At 36.4% G+C, this 17,484-nt stretch overlaps 2 pseudogenes across 2 annotated transcripts; both read left to right on the top strand.

The window, feature by feature from the left end:
- The first annotated feature begins 6,147 nt into the window (after nt 1-6,147).
- On the top strand, nt 6,148-6,819 carry LOC309842806 (peptidyl-prolyl cis-trans isomerase FKBP3 pseudogene; annotated as a pseudogene). The gene has a single exon. The product of its transcript is annotated as a peptidyl-prolyl cis-trans isomerase FKBP3 pseudogene (transcript).
- Nucleotides 6,820-15,568: 8,749 nt separating this feature from the next.
- On the top strand, nt 15,569-17,114 carry LOC309846243 (DDB1- and CUL4-associated factor 13-like; annotated as a pseudogene). The gene is made up of 2 exons: nt 15,569-15,857; nt 16,078-17,114. The product of its transcript is annotated as a DDB1- and CUL4-associated factor 13-like (transcript).
- Nucleotides 17,115-17,484: the final 370 nt, after the last annotated feature.

Genomic DNA, 17,484 nt, shown 5'->3' with positions numbered 1-17,484 from the left:
TACTGCAGGCTTTGCATCAGAGTTTTATCTTTCTAGATAATCTGGCCATTGTCTGTTTTTATATTCAGTCTTTCAAGTGATTTGAAAAAAAAAAAATGCAAAATTTCCATATCTGTGGGGGAAAATGAGAATAAACAAAGTTGAGATGAACACTAACTTTGGAAAAATAAGGACAAACTATATGGAAAAATGTATTAACATATGTTGATACACTTATACAAAGAGCTCTAACAAATTATGAAGAAACTGTTCAACATCTCAATAGAAAAAATAATGTGTGTAATAACAGGTAATTCACAAAAGAAAATACATTTAACTTCAAAGAAATGCAAAAAAAGAGATTTAATTTTTAGCCTATTACATTGACAAATATTAAAATGACTGACAAAATTGAGTGACAGCATGGATTGGAATAAACAGACATTCTGATACACTGCTAATGGTAGTCTAAATTGGTCCAACTTTCCTGAAAGGCAATTTGGCAACTGCATTAAATGTCTTAAACATATGCCTTCCCTTTGGGCCAGCAGTGCTCTTCTAGGAATTCATCCTAAGAAATGAGACAAATGCACAAATTTGAAAGGAAAAGGAGGAATTCAAAACAACCTATGATTCTAAAGTAATGAATTCATTAAATAAATTATGATACATTACATGTAGTCCTTAAAAAAAGGTGAGGTAGAAATACATTAAGTAATGTGAAAAGGTCTATATTAGTTGCTAAATTAGCATAATCTATTTGAGAAAACAATCTGGAAGAAGAGCTAATAGTTGTCTTTGAATAGTCATTTTCTATTTATTTCTATTTCTATTCTATTATATAGGTTTTGAGAGTGTTTTCGTACTATTATTTTTGCTTATCACTGATTTCTAACTTTCAACAATGAATTGGTCAAAAATGAGTGCTGCTGAGAAATAGCATTAGTGCTGTTAGTAGACAGAAATAAAAAAGAAAAAAGCACGTACAGTTTATAATCTCTTTACCTGAAAAATACCTATTGACATTCTAAAAAACTAATTCATGTACATTTTGGAATATTCACCCAATTGCTCAAAAAGTTTGTAATGAGAATCAGAGCTTTCTTCTCTGTTCTCCTGTACCTCTTCCCCAAATTGTTATTTTTAACAAAATTTTTATGTATTGTTTGATCACATTTTTCTGGAGGAGGAAATATCTTACACCAAAAAACAAGAGAAAAATTAACTAATGATTCTAGCTTGGTGTTTGTTGGCTCAGGCAATAAATCCCACCTCTGTGTCCCTTTAGCTCTTATCTGAATTCCCAAGTTTCCAACTCATTGGCTTTGTACAAAGATGACCTAAATTATACCTTGTAATCTATTTCAGAATATATAGCTTTTTATAAATCTTTGAGTTCAAATACCCATCTTTCCTTCCACTCAAATTAAAGGTGTATTTAAAAAGGCTCAGCATTTCCTATATACTGACTGTATGTTCATTTTGTTGTAGTCCCAATGCACAGTTGCATCGTTCCACAGATTATCCACGATGCTAAAAATTCTTCCCACACTTGCATTTGACATAGGAATTGAAATAGAAAACTGAACCCATTTAAACAAATTTAGAGCTGCAGTTTCAGTGCTAAAAACAAGTTTTGATTTTTTTAGTGTTGTTTCTTCAAGAGAAATGATCATCTCATGTCCAAAGCACAGACTTTCTCATAAAGAAAATTTGGAGTGGGCTCTTATTTTCATGATGAAAACATTCAGATGTGAATTACTTCATCAAAAGGAGGAGATGGCTCATGATCAGGCAAACACAAAGCACCCAGAGCAGTACATGGTAGAGTTTCAAAAAGAAATTACTTCTCTCTATATGTGAGAGCTCTTGTATTTATATTTAATTCTTCACAGGTAAACTTACTGACTACACAAACTGATAAATAGTTACTTTGCAATGTGTATAAATCTCCTGCTGAAAAACTTAATATTGATTTTTTTTTCACCAGGAATTTTGGAGCTAAATTAAAGAAAAGAAATTTGACTGATAGAAGATTTTGTTTAATAAAATTCCCAAATACTGGGGTGCCTGAGTGGCTCAGTGGGTTAAAGCCTCTGCCTTTGGCTCTGGTCATGATCCCAGGGTCCTGGGATTGAGCCCCACATAGGACTCTCTGCTCAGCAGGGAGCCTGCTTCCCTCCTCTCTCTCTGCCTGCCTCTCTCTGCCTACTTGTGATCTCTCTCTGTCAAATAAATAAATAAAATCTTAAAAAAATATATTCCCAGATACTGTTTACCTTAAAAGAGAGTTGCAAAACAAATAATACATTATATTAAATAAATAAATTTTTTAAAAAAAAAGAGGGTTGCAAATGTCAGAGCTAAACAAGGATCCAAGAATTGCACGTTTTTATGAGAAAAATTCTGTATTGTCACTACACAGTTGCATATGGCCTCGGGCCATGTATTCAGACTGGGAAGTATGGCCTCCTATACTGCATTATAAAGAGGTACCATTTCATTGATGAAATGCTCAGAGATTCATGGCCAATCAGTTCCATTGTACAAAGTGCTCTTGACTTTGACTAGAAAATCTGAACCTCAGCTCTATAGTACTTTGTAACTCTTGCCATATACTACCGTATCTGTCATTCTTGTACCCTGGGTACTGGATACATATGCTGTCCCCTAGTTTATAAAGGACAGACGTCTTGTGCAATATACAGATAACACATCTGTATAATACATATATAATAAGTGGGACTTATTATACCTTCTATTATCAGGACTCCAGTTTCATTGGAAATAACTTCTGCCAGGACTTTTTTGGCCTCCAATATGTCACCCCTATAACTGTTCCTAGTTCTGATGGTCTGAAGTAGATCTGGGGTACTGACTATGGAAATCAGTCTTTTGAAGCCCAAAATCTCATGAATATCCAGAAGGTACTCCATTCACCACTCTTTACTCAATGGACTACTAAGTCATCATGATTTAGCACCAGCTTATGTCTCGATTTGGCAGCATTGCATAAGTCTTTTGCAATTCCTGTGTTCATTCTATTATTCTTTTTTTGATGGGGTAGCTATTTATCCAAAGCTAGAAGACTACTTCTCCTATACTTCCTTCTAATGAAACATCTCTCCATAATTTAGGTCAGTTATAATCTTTCACTGTCTGCTTGAGAATTGGCCCTTTCAAAATAATCATGGCTGCTTTTGCCATTATAAGAGCTGAGTTGCATGGAATATATGCTGAACAATCCAGGGGACACCATTTGCATGGTAATCTGAGGGTAACCCCTCAGGTTTAGCTCTGTGGTTCTCTCACTGAACACTAAGGGGTGCTGCATCTAAGCAAGACATAAATGGTCAGAGAAAGTATCCCAGAGGTAATGTAAAAGGTTACTTCCGACAAGTCATATAGATGTCAGTCATTCCCCTATCTGTGGAATTTATCACACCATAATATAATTGGTTATTTTATTTCTTTGTCTCCTCAGTTATACCATAAGCTTCATGAAGGTAGAAGTTACTCACATCCTGTCATCAAGTGGCTAGCTAAGCACCTGGCACATGTTAAGACTGTTGAAAGAATAGGCTCAAAGACATTCAATGGTGTGCCAAATATCAAGAAAAGGAGGTAAATCTGGGGGTGAGTGAGATTCAAATGGTAGATGTCATGTAATTCTTGCCCCAGCAAAAGTCATATGTTTATGTCAGTATCTATAGGTCTGTATCTTAAAATTGCTAAAGATGAAAAAGGCCATCACACTTTGAGGTTTCAAGTCCAGTTTCAAAGTCTGGAAGTTTCAAGTCCAAAGTTTCAAGTCCAGCCATGCCCTCTTGTGCAGTCACCACATTTTCCATCGCTCTTTAAGATACTTATCACCTTGAGGCTGCCATTCCATCTTTTAGTAAAATAATACACAATGAAAATCATGATGCACTCTAGTAACGCCATGACTAGCATTAGTACTTAGATCTGCTATATAGGCATATGGCAAAGGATAGGGTACATGAATTTGATTTTCACATAGAAATGCACCTAGGACTGAAGAAACCTTTGCTGCGGAAATCTAAAAGATTTCCTAAGAAGTATGAATATATGCTAAGAAATGAGAAGGAGGAGGCAATAATATGCATATATTAGTAAAACCCAACTTAGACAAAGCAAAAATTTATATTCAAGCTGTACTATTAAGTCTTCAGGACCAATTTCACCGGCAACTTTAAGAATAATGAAAGAACAATATGTAATGAGAATAGTTGCATATTAGCTTCAGAAATTAACCCAGATTTTGATCATTCAAATCTTTTTCTCCTTGGTTCCTGTTTTGTTTTGTTTTGTTTAAGTGGGAATCAGACAACCAGACCTCAATTATCAGATCACCAATAATTTGTCTATTTTTAATACACATCTACCAGGATATAAATACCACAAGTGCAGGGACTATGCTTATTAATTTTTTCATTCTATTATTCATTCATGCAAATCTATATTGTTTAAATTCCATATTTCAAGCATTAGAGCAGATTTAAGTATCCACTGATATGCTAAATGGGCATAGTTCCCACCCACATAGAACTTATGGCCCAGTAACGCAGTTCAGAATACAGATATTGAATACATAACTATGCAGCTACAAATTTCAGGTGCTACAAGGAAAAATAATGTGGTGTCATGGATAACAATATGGCTAGATTTCTATATTCGACAAAATGTCAGTTAAAAAAAGGTGAAGTGAATACTATGCAGCCATCAAAAGAAATGAAATCTTGCCATTTGCGACAACATGGATGGAACTAGAGCATATCATGCTTAGCGAAATAAGTCAAGCAGAGAAAGACAACTCTCATATGATCTCCCTGATATGAGGAAGTGGTGATGCAACATGGGGGCTTAAGTGGGTAGGAGAAGAATAAATGAAACAAGATGGGATTGGGAGGGAGACAAACCATAAGTGACTCTTGATCTCACAAAACAAACTGAGGGTTGCTGGGGGGAGGGGGTTTGGGAGAAGGGGGTGGGATTATGGACATTCGGGAGGGTATGTGCTTTGGTGAGTGCTGTGAAGTGTGTAAGCCTGGTGATTCACAGACCTATACCCCTGGGGATAAAAATATATGTTTATAAAAAATAAAAAATTTTAAAAAAAAGGTGACGTGAAGACATGTTTACTAAAATAAATACGGGAAAAATTAATCACCAAAAAACTATCAGTTATTGAAAACTCTAGAAAACAATCTTCAGGTCCAAGGAAAGTGATCTCTAATTGAAGTGAGCATCAAAGAAAATGGTGGCTGAGTGGGCAATATAAACATGAACACTGAGTCTATAAATCGAAAGTAATAACATTTGTTGTAGTAAACACATAGAAAACTGACTTCAACAAAATTTCAGATTAAAAAAATCATAGAACCATAATTTATCAGTTGGAATGAGTGGTATTAATGGGGTAAAAGTTCTAGTGTCCTAATATTTTCAAAGAAAAGAGTAAAACAATTAACTTTAGTAAGTTAAATATGAATGTTATTTCTAATATTACCACAGGAGCAGAAACAAAGGGTCTAAATTTTATACTAATAGTGGATGAAAACATTATTTAAAATATTCAGTAATAAAATAACAAAGAAAAGAGATAAAAACAGAGACCACAAAGTATAAAATAATGTGGTAGAAATAAATCCACAAATATTAGTAATTAGGCTGAGTACAAATGGACTCAATGCTCTAGTTTAACAAAAAAGATAACCTGGGAACAAAAATTCTATACTGTTTATAAGGAATATATCTAAAATAAACATGGCTATGGAAAATGTTAGAAGTGATTGGGTGGAAAAAGACATGCCATCAAATCCTAATAAAAAGAAAAAGTGACAGGGTGCCTGGGTGGCTCAGTGGATTAACCCATTGCCTTTGATCTCAGGCTCCTGGGATTGAGCCCCGCATCTGGCTCTCTGCTCAGTGGGGAGCCTGCTTCCCTCTCTCTCTCTCTCTGCCTGCCTCTCTGCCTACTTGTCATATCTCTGCCAAATAAATAAATAAAATCTTTAAAAAAAGAAAAATTGACATAACTATATTAATAACCAACAAAAGTAGACTTCAGGCAAATACAGTTACCAGAATTAAAAGGAATTACATCAGAGCTCAGTAAAGCAGAGGCGGGGGGAAGGGGACAAGGAGATGGTGATGGTTGTTCCACAGCAGGCGTGGACTGTGGAGCAGCTGCACAGCAAGCTACTCCCCAAGAAGGACATTATCAAGTTTCTACAGGACCATAGTTCAGCTTCATTTCTTGCAGAACATAAGTTATTAGAAACATTAAAAATGTGGACAAGACAGCTCATAAGGACCATTTGGTTACAGCCTACAACCAGTTTTTTGAAAGGAAACATTTCAAGGGTACTGAAAGTATAAGTAATGTGTCTGGACAGGTGAAAAATGTGGAGCTTAATGAAGATAAACCCAAAGAAACCAAGTCTGAAGAGACTCTGGATGAGGGTCCACCAAAACATATAAAACCTGTTCTTTAAAAAGGAGATAAAACCAACTTCCCCAAAAGGGAGATGTTGTTCACTGCTGATATACAGGAACACTACAGGATGAGACTGTATTTGATACTAATATTCAAAAGAGTTCAAAGAAGAAGAAAAATGCCAAGCCTTTAAGTTTTAAGGTTGGACTAGGCAAAGTTATCAGAGGATGGGACGAAGCAGTCTTATCTATGAGTAAAGGAGAAAAGGCTCGACTAGAGATTGAGCCAGAATGGGCTTATGGAAAAAAGGACAGCCTGATGCCAAAATTCCACCAAATGCAAAACTCATTTTTGAAGTGGAATTAGTGAATACTGACTGAAACAACTATGCTTCAGATGTAAAGACATCAGCAACAGTAAAGCATGGCCTTGAAGAAACTTATGTAACTAACTAGAGCTGGTTACTACTGGAAAATTCAAGAACTAAGATATTGTTTACCCAATCCCCACCTCTTAATATATGTAATCCATCATAATTCCTTAAAGTTTAAAATATTTTACTACAGCTGTGTAAAAAGAAATGACTTTCCTTTTACCTCATGTTGTAAACCAAAAGACTCAATAAAAACATATTCAGTGTCTTGCAAAAAAAAAAAAAAAAGAATTATTTCAAAATGGCTAAAGATTCAATGAACAGAATGTATAGCAATTTAAAAATTACATGCATATATCAGCAAAGTCTCAAATTATTCAGAGCAAAATTTGACAGAAATACAATGAGAATTTGATAGATCTCTAAAGTCAGAAAGTTCAACACTCCTTTCTTAGGGATTGATAGAAAAGCATTTAAAAATACGAGGATATAAAAAAACTGAAAAACATAATTAACAAAGTTGACTCATCAACTGCAGAATGTACATTAATTTCAATCATGCACAGATCATTTATAAATATTTAACACATACCAGGCCATAAAACATGTCTAAACACAAATCCTTCCAGATAATTAAAGAGACTCTTTTCCAACACATTTCACAAGACCAGCGTTATCCAGATAGCAAAACTAGACCAACATGTTGCAAGACAAGAAAACTGCAGAACAATATCCTTCACAAACATATGTGTAAATATGTTCAACAAAATTTTAGCAGATAATATCTAACAATATGTAAAAAAGATAATACGACCAATTTTGAATAATCTCAAGAATGCAAAAATGGTTTAGCATTTAAAGATCCAAGTATTCACCTTATTCACTAACAGACTATGCACACACACACACAAACACACACAGTAACAACAACAACAAAAAATATATATCAATAGATATAGGGAAAAGCGTTTGACAAAACCCATATCCATTACCCATACAAATTTCCCAGAAAACAAGGAATTGAAGAGATGTCCCTAATCTGATAAATGTCATCTCTGAAAAGCTTTCAGCTAACATTGTTTTTAGTGGTGAAAAGAAAATGAATGTTGTCTCTTAAGATCATGAAAGTAAGGATATTTTCTCCCACTACTTCTATTTGACATTGTCCTAAAGATTCCAGTCAGCCCAGTAAGGTAAGAAAAAACTTGAATGACAACATTATTGGAAAAGAAGTAGTAAAATAATCTTCCTTTACCAAAACCAGAATGGTTTCTGTAAAATATCCTCTGGAATCTAAAATGAATAGGCTAATAAATCTAATATGTGAAGTTAACAAGGTTGTAGGATATAAGATGAATATACAGAATCAATTGGATTTCTATGTATTAGCAATAGGTAATTGAAATAATGAAGATACCATTTACACTAGCATTAAAAGTATTACTTAGAGATGAATCTGAGAAAAGTTATACAAGTCCATTAAACTGAAAAATAGATCATGATGAGAGAAATTAAAGAAGCCCTAAAAAGATGGAGATGCCATGTTCCTAAATTAGATGACACAATGTTGTTAATCTGTCATTTCTCTCTAAATTGACTTGTAGATTCAATGTAATACCAATCAAAATCCCAGGAATTTTTGGTAGGCTTCTATTTGAACAGACCGATATTAACATTCATATTGAAATGTAAAGTATCCAGGGGACCCCTGGGTGGTGCAGTCAGTTAAGCGTCTGACTCTTGTTTTCTGCTCAGATCATGGTCTCAGATTTGTGAGATCAAGCCCTGCCTCAGACTCTGAACTCAGCGAGGAGTCTGTTGGAGTTTCTGTCTCCCTCTGCCCCTGCCTGTGCTGGCTCTCTCTCTCTCCCACATAGAGAAATAAATCTTTAAAAGAAATACAAAGTAATCATAATAGACAAAACAACAATGAAAATAAAAGAATAAATTTGGAGGACTTTATAGGACCTTTTATTAAGAACATAAATTAACATGGGACTCCTGGTTGGCTCAGTTGGGTAAGCATCAGCTCCAGTCTTGATCTGAGGGTTGGGGGTTCAAGTTCCCCATTGAGCTTCACTCTGTGCAAATTACCACATTTTGCAAACTGGTATAACATTATGTAGTAATGCTATAGTTGGGAAAGAAGACTAGTAAACTTGAAAAAACACACATATCTTGTGATTTAGTCTTTCCGTTTCTAAGAGTATTCCTTATAAATCTGCATGTTTATATACAACAAGAAACAAAATGCAAGAATGTTCAAAGCAGCATTTTTCACATTTTCCAAAAACTGAAAAGAGCCCTTCAATAGTAAAATGGATGAATGAATTGCCATATCAATAAACCATAGAATGTTACACAGCAATGAAAATTAATGAACTAGTTCGATGTGCAACAATATGGCTGAAACTTATAATCTTAATAGTGAATGGAAAAGAGCAAGTTATAGAAAATATATGCAGCATAATTGCATTTATGTAGTATTCCAAACAGGCAAGACTCAAGTATTTTTCTTGGGGATGCATACACAAGAACTAAAACTAAAGAAAAACAAGGAATTGCTCATAATCAGTGTCAAGGTAATGATTACCGAAAAGGAAAGGGAATGGTGGGAGGAGCCACATGTGGGAGTTCTGGAATATTGCTATTATTCTTTCATCTGATATATATCATATTTTCATGAGTGTTGCTTATAGCTGTTTATTAAACTGAAAATATACTTTTACACATTTTACTAGATGCATTCATTTATTCTATTTTATAATATAAGAGTTTAAAAAACAAAAACCACAAGGTTCTGTAAAACTTAAGGAGAGATATTTGAGTTTCTTTCCTGGCTTGTGCCAGACCTTGTGATTTTAAAGCCCAAGTATTAGTCTCTTATGAAGTGTCATAGGGCATATGAGCCAAAGGGTTGGTTTGGGGATGGCATATGCATTTTTAAACTTATTCCAGCACTACTCCTATGTCAAAACTTAGCTCTCCAAAAATCTCTATTCCTGCTTCCTACACTCACCTATACCTACAGGCGAAAAACTCAGGTCTCTAGACTGTGGCTCACAAGTATTAAGAGAAAATGTAGTGCTACTTGGAGCTGGAGGTAAAGAGTCCTAACTGGAGTGTAACCAGTCATGATGGAACACTTCACCTACTCAGTGGAGCCTGCAGATTGTCCCTTCATGCAAACTGACAGCACCTCAGAATGCTGGATTGGTTCAGCAGTGAAGCAAGGAAAACTGTGTCCAAGTGAAAATAATCTGATACACAAAAATTCTCTAAATCGTTATAATGGTAGAGAAATGTTATGGTTGGTGCAAAAGTAAGTCATTACTGGAGGCAAATGACTGAACTAAAGAAATTTGATTTCCCCTGGATTTTAACTTCATGGGTGGCTGCCTACAAGAAAACTCAATATATCTCTAAGACTTCAGCCTCTTTGCCAATTTGACTAAAATCAGCCTATAAAAACCAAATTATTTCATTCCATAAGAAAGTAGAAAAATATCAGAAGCATCTATTTTCAATAAAGTTTCAAAATTCTTTAAAGGCTATGGTTTCTTTGTCAAATTAGTTAGTAGAATCATAAATATTTCAGTTTCTTATGCATACAAAACGGAACATTTGATCCCCAGCTGAAAGAGGTCAGTGTAAGATAAAGCTTACAAAGTCAACATCCAGGAGAATTATGTCTGGTCACTTGAAAAGTGCTTGATTAATATCCACAATAGCCAAACTATGGAAAGAGCCAAGATGCCCATCAACAAAGGAATGGATAAAGAAGATGTGGTATATACACACAATGAAATAGTACTCAGCCATCAGAAAGGGTGAATACTTACCATTTACACTGACATGAATGGAACTGGAAGGTATTATGTGGAACAAAATAAGTCGGTCAGAGAAAGACAATTATATGGCTTCACTCATATGTGGAATATAAGAAACAGTGCAGAGGATCATAGGGCATAGGGCATATGAGCCAAAGGGTTGGTTTGGCTTCTGATATTTTTCTACTTTCTTATGGAATGAAATAATTTGGTTTTTATAGGCTGATTTTATAGGCTGAGTGGGAAGAAAGCAGAGAGGAAGACAAACCATGAGAGACTCAACTATGGGAAAGAAACTAGAGGTTGCTGGAGAGGGGGGATGAGGTAACTGAGATGTGATGTGATGAGCACTGGGTGTTAAATGCAACTGATGAATTGTTGAACTCTACATCTGAAACTAATGATGTACTATATGTTGGCTAATGGTATTTAAAGAAAAAAAAAAGTGCTAGCTTTCGCAATTAGAAAAAGTGACATAAAGAGAAAAACCAAGGGAAGATTCCAGTACCCATTCTGGTTTTAATTTCCGTTCTGGGCTGGAAAAGTGATGAATTTGTTGAATCTAGGGGAAATGTTACTGTCTAGAAAGGATCATGGATCATCAGTGTCTCTGTTGGTGCGCCCTGGCTCAACATTATAAAGGCAGAGTCAATAGGGTATTAGGGGAGATCTAGACATGACTCCCTGAGCATTCTTTCAATGGGGAAGCAGTCCACAATTACAGATTGGAAGTGAAATGTGAGGAGAATGGCTCAGTTAAAGAGGAAACTGCGTGTCGTCCTGGACCATGCCTTTCTTTCATTCATCTACCTCTTAACCAAATGTACACTTCCTAATGCGGTGTTCCTGTGAATCATTCACTCAACCATTATCAATTTGCTGACAAATAGGCAACTTGCTTATTGTGGGAGAAAGCAACAGTATGGGATATAAGTACTTCTTTCTGTAGTCATGACATCAGTCTACTCTATATAGATCAGAGAAGCTAGCACATCCATTTCAAACCACAGAAATGGTATCCTGCTTACATTAAGATTTACCTTAATCTAGGAAGGTGACCATGAAAAATTATTAGCATGATGCTTCAGTACCTTATAAATAGTGAATGTTTTTCACATCTTTCTATAACCACTTGGCCCAGGTTTAAGAGAAACAAGAAGAAAAATAGCCCATGGTGGTAAATCTGTTGTAGTACCTTAATTACATCCCAACTCCATTGACTTGAATAAAAAGGCCCTTTTACTGACTTATCTAACTGCAATCCCAAGAACAGAATGGGCTTGAGGATGACCAACAACTTTTGGCTCTAGCTCTGTTTCTGTGCAATTTTCCTGGCTGTGTCCCCTTCTAAGTAATGATTACATCTTTGTGCTGCTTCTCTTATGGAGAAAAACACATGTAGTCGTTCCTGGCTTCACATCCATTTGCCACAAGAAAGAAGGACAAAGAGGAAGAAAGAAAATATTCCTATCTAAGACTTCCAAGCAAGTGTCCCAAGATCATCCTGATTGGGTTGTTTATATATTACTTGTTCATCTCTGGACCACTGACTGTGGATGGAGGAATAAAATGGATTAATTAACACAAGCCAAGAAGGGTCAGCCTTGAAGCCAGGCAGAGCCCATTTTCCTCACAATTTTCTAAATGAGTAAGAGCTGAAGCCTGAACCAAAAGTTTGATGTCTAGGAAAGAGAAACATTATTCTGGGAAGGCAACCATAAAGAGAAAGAGAGAGACTAAGAAAGGAAAAAAAAAAAAAATAGCAATAGTTCTTCAGTTTGGCTGCACATTAGAACCATTGGGGGCATTTGTAAATCCTTATGCCCAGCTCAAAACACTGGACCAAATAAGTCAGAATCTCTGGAGGGAGAGGGCAGGAGTTCTTAAACCTTCACAGTTGATTCCAGTGTGACTGCCATGAGATCATTGCATTGCATGGGAAGAGTTTATTAGAGGAAGACAGAACTAATATCTGTCAGCTTCTCTCCTCACATGGGGATTTTGAAGAGAGATGAGTTGGTTTTATTCCCCAAGCTCTGGCAGCTTAAAGCCACCTGAGCTGACAGTTGTATTTCACCTTACAAAGGGCTTACGCATAGTGGAATTATACTTTTCTAGCCTCACAATGAACAACACAAAGGTTACAACAGTGGCTAAATCCCATGTGGGAAGCACAGAGAAGGCCATTGTTAGCACTGCTTTTCCAGAGTGACAGAAAATAGAGGGGGATTACCGATGGGCTTAAAATACCGTTTCTTCTCCGCCACCATTAGTGGTGTTTGTGGAGCATGCAACCCTGCCTCCTGAGCCCAGCACGATCAGCTGGGGCACGGCTTTGTCTTGTTTTGTCCTCTGGTTCTCATCACTGTCCTTTGATCCATTCACTATTCATTTTCTCACTCTGTTTTCACTCTGTTCTGGATCCTATGGCTTCTTCCTGAGAATTTACCAGAGCAATCAGGCTGAATTACAAGAGAGAAATCAAAACCCCCTTCAGACTTTCCTGCTTTTCTTTCTTCTTTTTTAGGGGAGGGAGCAGTCGTTAGAAGAACAAACATTTTCTATCTTGTTTGACTTCTAAAACTGCTTGGGCTTCTTGTTGGAAAGTCTTACCTTCTCTTTCAGTTTGTTTTTAAAGAAAGATTACAACAAACAAAACTTCATTGCAGAGGAAATAATTTTCCAGAATGCAAGAGTCACGCAGACAATAATTCTTCAAAGGCCCATGCTGGGACACATTGTGATGAAATTATCAAAGCACCAGGAAAAGAGAAGACCCTCAAAACTTCCAGAGTGGTAACATAGTGAGTCTCAAGCAAAAGATAGGGAATTGTTGTGGCAATGGACTTCTCAACAGCAACTTTGCTAGCAGGAAGATAATGGTCTTCCAAATACTGGAGTAAACATTTCTCAAAAGTATCCGTAAATGTGAGGTGTATTGTAAGCAGGTTTGGAAACAAGAACATAGAAAAAGTCAAATGATTAGAAAGCAAGAAGAGCACATCTAGTAGAGCCACCTTAACGGGTGAGGGAACCAGATCCTGGAGCGCCAACAATTTTCAAAAGAAGTTTAAAGGTCTTTAGTGCTTCACCATCAACCGAAATCAGCTGCTTCCTACATTTTGCTATATTCTCTCTCCTCTTCTGATTATCCGTCTTCCTTTTCACTCCTTCCTTTATACCTGTTGGTGTTTCGGTTTCTTTTTCTTATATAAGTTGCTGGTCTTTTAAACATGCATTGGTTCAAGTTTTTGAGAGACGAAACTTGATTCCTTCTGCTTCTCTTTTCATGACAAGTCACATTATAGGTTGTTGTGGATTAATCGGGTTCTCATCCCTAATTATCAACTGAAGAAGATAGGAGGATGTAATACATTTAAAACTGTGACAAATTTGTCTTGTGTGGCAAGGGGTATGAACAAGGCATTTTTACTTTGAGCAGTGGTCCTTTAACAGTATCTCCTGAGAGCTTATTAGACATGCAAATTTGGAGGGCTTTACCCCAGGCTTTACCTCACTCAGAAACTCTGAGGGTGAATGTCAGTCATTTGTGTTTTGACAAGCCCTGTGAGTGATTCTGACACACACTAACATTTGAAAACCAGAGCCTTAGCAGGGGCTATCACAATATTATTGAATATTTCATTTATATAATCTCTCTGTATCTAAAGTTTTCTACTGGTAAGAGGCAACATTACTTCCCTTTCATTTTTTTTTTCCCTGGAAATGTAATGGAATTTTGTATATTATCTTTGCTTAGCTATGGGTTGTGCATGGACGGAAAGCAGGTGTATAGTTAGATGAATGCACATTCTCCGATGAGACAACACTAATACACACAAAACTTCCAGCACGTTATACAAATGCTATATGTAGCAATAAAAGTTTCCTTGCATGTTTCCAGCCATGAGAAACTCATTCCATTTGGTTTAATTTGACCACCTCTCCCAGTTAAACATCTATACTCTTCCCACTAGAGTAAGACAGAATGAATTTAGATTTGACTCTCACTTACTGAGAATCTAGTATATGCTTCATTATCTCTTTTAGATCTCCCAATTACTCTTTGTATTCGGCATTTTTACATCCGTTCTGTGTGTAAGTCCTTGGAACATTTGTAGACACCCTTATGTATTTCTTTCCAAGCAAAACAATCCTAGTTCTGTCAGTTGTTTCTTATATGAAAATATCAAAATTCTCTTGCTTTCCCTAGATGCACAGTTCCTCATATTTCAATATTTAAATATTACACATGTAAGCAATGTTCTGACACATGTGGCATATTACCTCTTTTATTCTGGACAAAGTATTCCTATCAGAAAAATATAAAATTATTTTCAATTCCCAACCATATAACTGTGGCTCATATAAACTGATGTCATCACAGGTCTCCCCTGACATGATTTTTTTTTTAAACTGAAGTGTATTTTACATCTGTTCCTATTAAATATCATTTTAGTAGTTTTAGTCATCATTCCAATCTGTCATGATTTCTTTGAACTTTGATTCTCTCTTCCTTTCTTTTTATTAGCTATTCCTCCCATATGTCTATCATCTGCGAAGCTTATAATCGTGCTTTTATGTCTTTGTTCAAGTTGTTGATAAAAATGTTGAGTAGAACAGATTCCCATAATAATGCACATAATACTAATATTTTATATTTGCATGGTGCTAAGGCATTCACAAAGCATATTCATATACAAAATCTCATTTGATACTATAATCCTGGATGGTAGGAAGCACAACCTTATTTGCTTTTCCTCTCATTATGGATAAAGAAATGATGCTAATAGAACATGAGTCACACCACTACTAGTAGAGTTAGTAGTATAAATTAGATGTTTTAAGGGGGTTTTGTTTAAGAAGGCAGCAGGAACCCAAGTGTGAAGGAAAGGCTTGTGGGGTCGGGGACAACTAGCAGCCAAAATGAAGGCAAAGATGCTGAGCCAGAACCCGCGCAACTATGTCGGAGAAATCAAGCTGGACTTACAAAGAATTCCAAGAAACTGTGATCCTACTTACATTTTTTTTGAGGTCCCACAAGAATACTTAAAAGCTTTAAAGGCACCAAACTGGAATGTGTATTTACGAAACCATTGTTTGCTTTCCTGGGTGGTCACCGAGATGGAGTCTGTTGCTTGACAGAGCATCCAAAGACCCTGACTGCTGCCCTTCCTGGGGCATGTGATGGAGAGGTTAGAATTTGGAACTTGACTAAATGAAATGTATCTGTAGGACACCTGGGTGGCTCAGTGGGTTAAGCCTCTGCCTTCAGCTCAGGTCATGATCTCAGGGTCCTGGGATCCAGCTCAGTGGGGCTCTCTGCTCAGTGGGGAGCCTGCTTCCCCCTCCCGCCTGCCTGCCTCTCTGCCTACTTGTGATGTCTCTCTCTGTGTCAAATAAATAAATAAAATATTCAAAAAAAAAAAAGAAAGAAAAAGAAAATGTATCTGTATAATGCAAGCACATGAGGGTTTTGTACAAAGAATATGTACTTACTTTTGTGGGACTTCTTTTTCTACTATTGGTTATGACAAAACTGTGGGGCACTGGGAAATGGATGGACCAGGTAATGGGGGAAGAGGAGAAACCATTGCATACCACATTAGGAAAGACAGTGTGTGCGGGAATTGATCATCACTGGAGAGAAACTGTTTTGCTTCATGTGGACAGCAAGTAAACATTTAGGATAAACAAAGAACAAGTTCTATATGCCCAATGACCTGGGGATTCAGCAGTATAACTAGTATTAAAGTTAAACCAATTGAGATGTTTATCTTAGAAAGTTGTGCTTCTAACAGGAATATAGAACTATATGATATGAGGTATGCCAGTCCTCTGAAAAAGGTCATCTTCGATATGAGAACAAATACAATTTACTGGAGCTCTATGGAAGCTTTCATTTTTACTGCTGCAAATGATTAGAACGGTATAGTTTTGATATGCATATACTGGACATTCCCCTAATGGTACATATGGATCATGCAGCTGTAGGGCTTGATATGGATTAATTTCCCACTGGGAAAGATTATGTGTGCTAGTTTTGATAAATCTATTTGGCTCTTTCCTGTGGACAAAAGTAGAAGCAGGGAAGTCTATCACACAAAGAGAATGCAACATGTTATCTATGTAAAATGGACTTCTGACAGCAAATACATTATATGTGGGTCTGATGAAATGAACATTTGTCTATGTAAAGCCAATGCTTCTGAAAAATTGGGTATGCTTCCATCGTGAGAAAAAGCAGCCAAAGATTATAACCAAAAGTTGAAGAAGACATTTCAATATCATTCTCATATAAAACACATTGCTTATCACTGACATCTACCAAAATCTGTCTACAGCCAGATTGAGGAACAGTGCATCATGAAAGAAGCACATCAGTGAACGGAAGTGAATGGTCTCAAACATAGCAGGATTTGTGTTAATCGTGTCAGAGAAAAAGAAACACATAGTTGCAGTTGTGAAATAACCCTTGATACTCCTACCAATCCTGATATATAATTGTGTGTTGCATTTTTTTTTTAAAGATTTTATTTATTTGACGGAGAGAGACACAGTGAGAGAGGGAACACAAGCAGAGGAAGTGGGAGAGGGAGAATCAGGCTTCCTGCAGAGCAGGGAGCCCGATTTGGGGCTAGATCCCAGAACCCTGGGATTATGACCTGAGCTGAAGGCAGAGGCTTAACAACAGAGCCACTGAGGCTCCCCTCCCTGTTTGTTGCATTTTAAAATTTTATTTATTTATTTACTTGAGAGAGAGAAAGATTGAGAAGGTAGGGGGAAGGAGCAAAGGCAGAAGGGTAAGAGGACTCCATATTGAGTGCAGAGCATAATGAGGG

Source organism: Mustela nivalis, assembly GCF_964662115.1.
Source record: "Mustela nivalis genome assembly, chromosome: 1".
Taxonomy (NCBI): domain Eukaryota; kingdom Metazoa; phylum Chordata; class Mammalia; order Carnivora; family Mustelidae; genus Mustela; species Mustela nivalis.
Note: the sequence above shows the minus strand (reverse complement) of the source record. Positions and strands in the feature narration are given on the sequence as shown.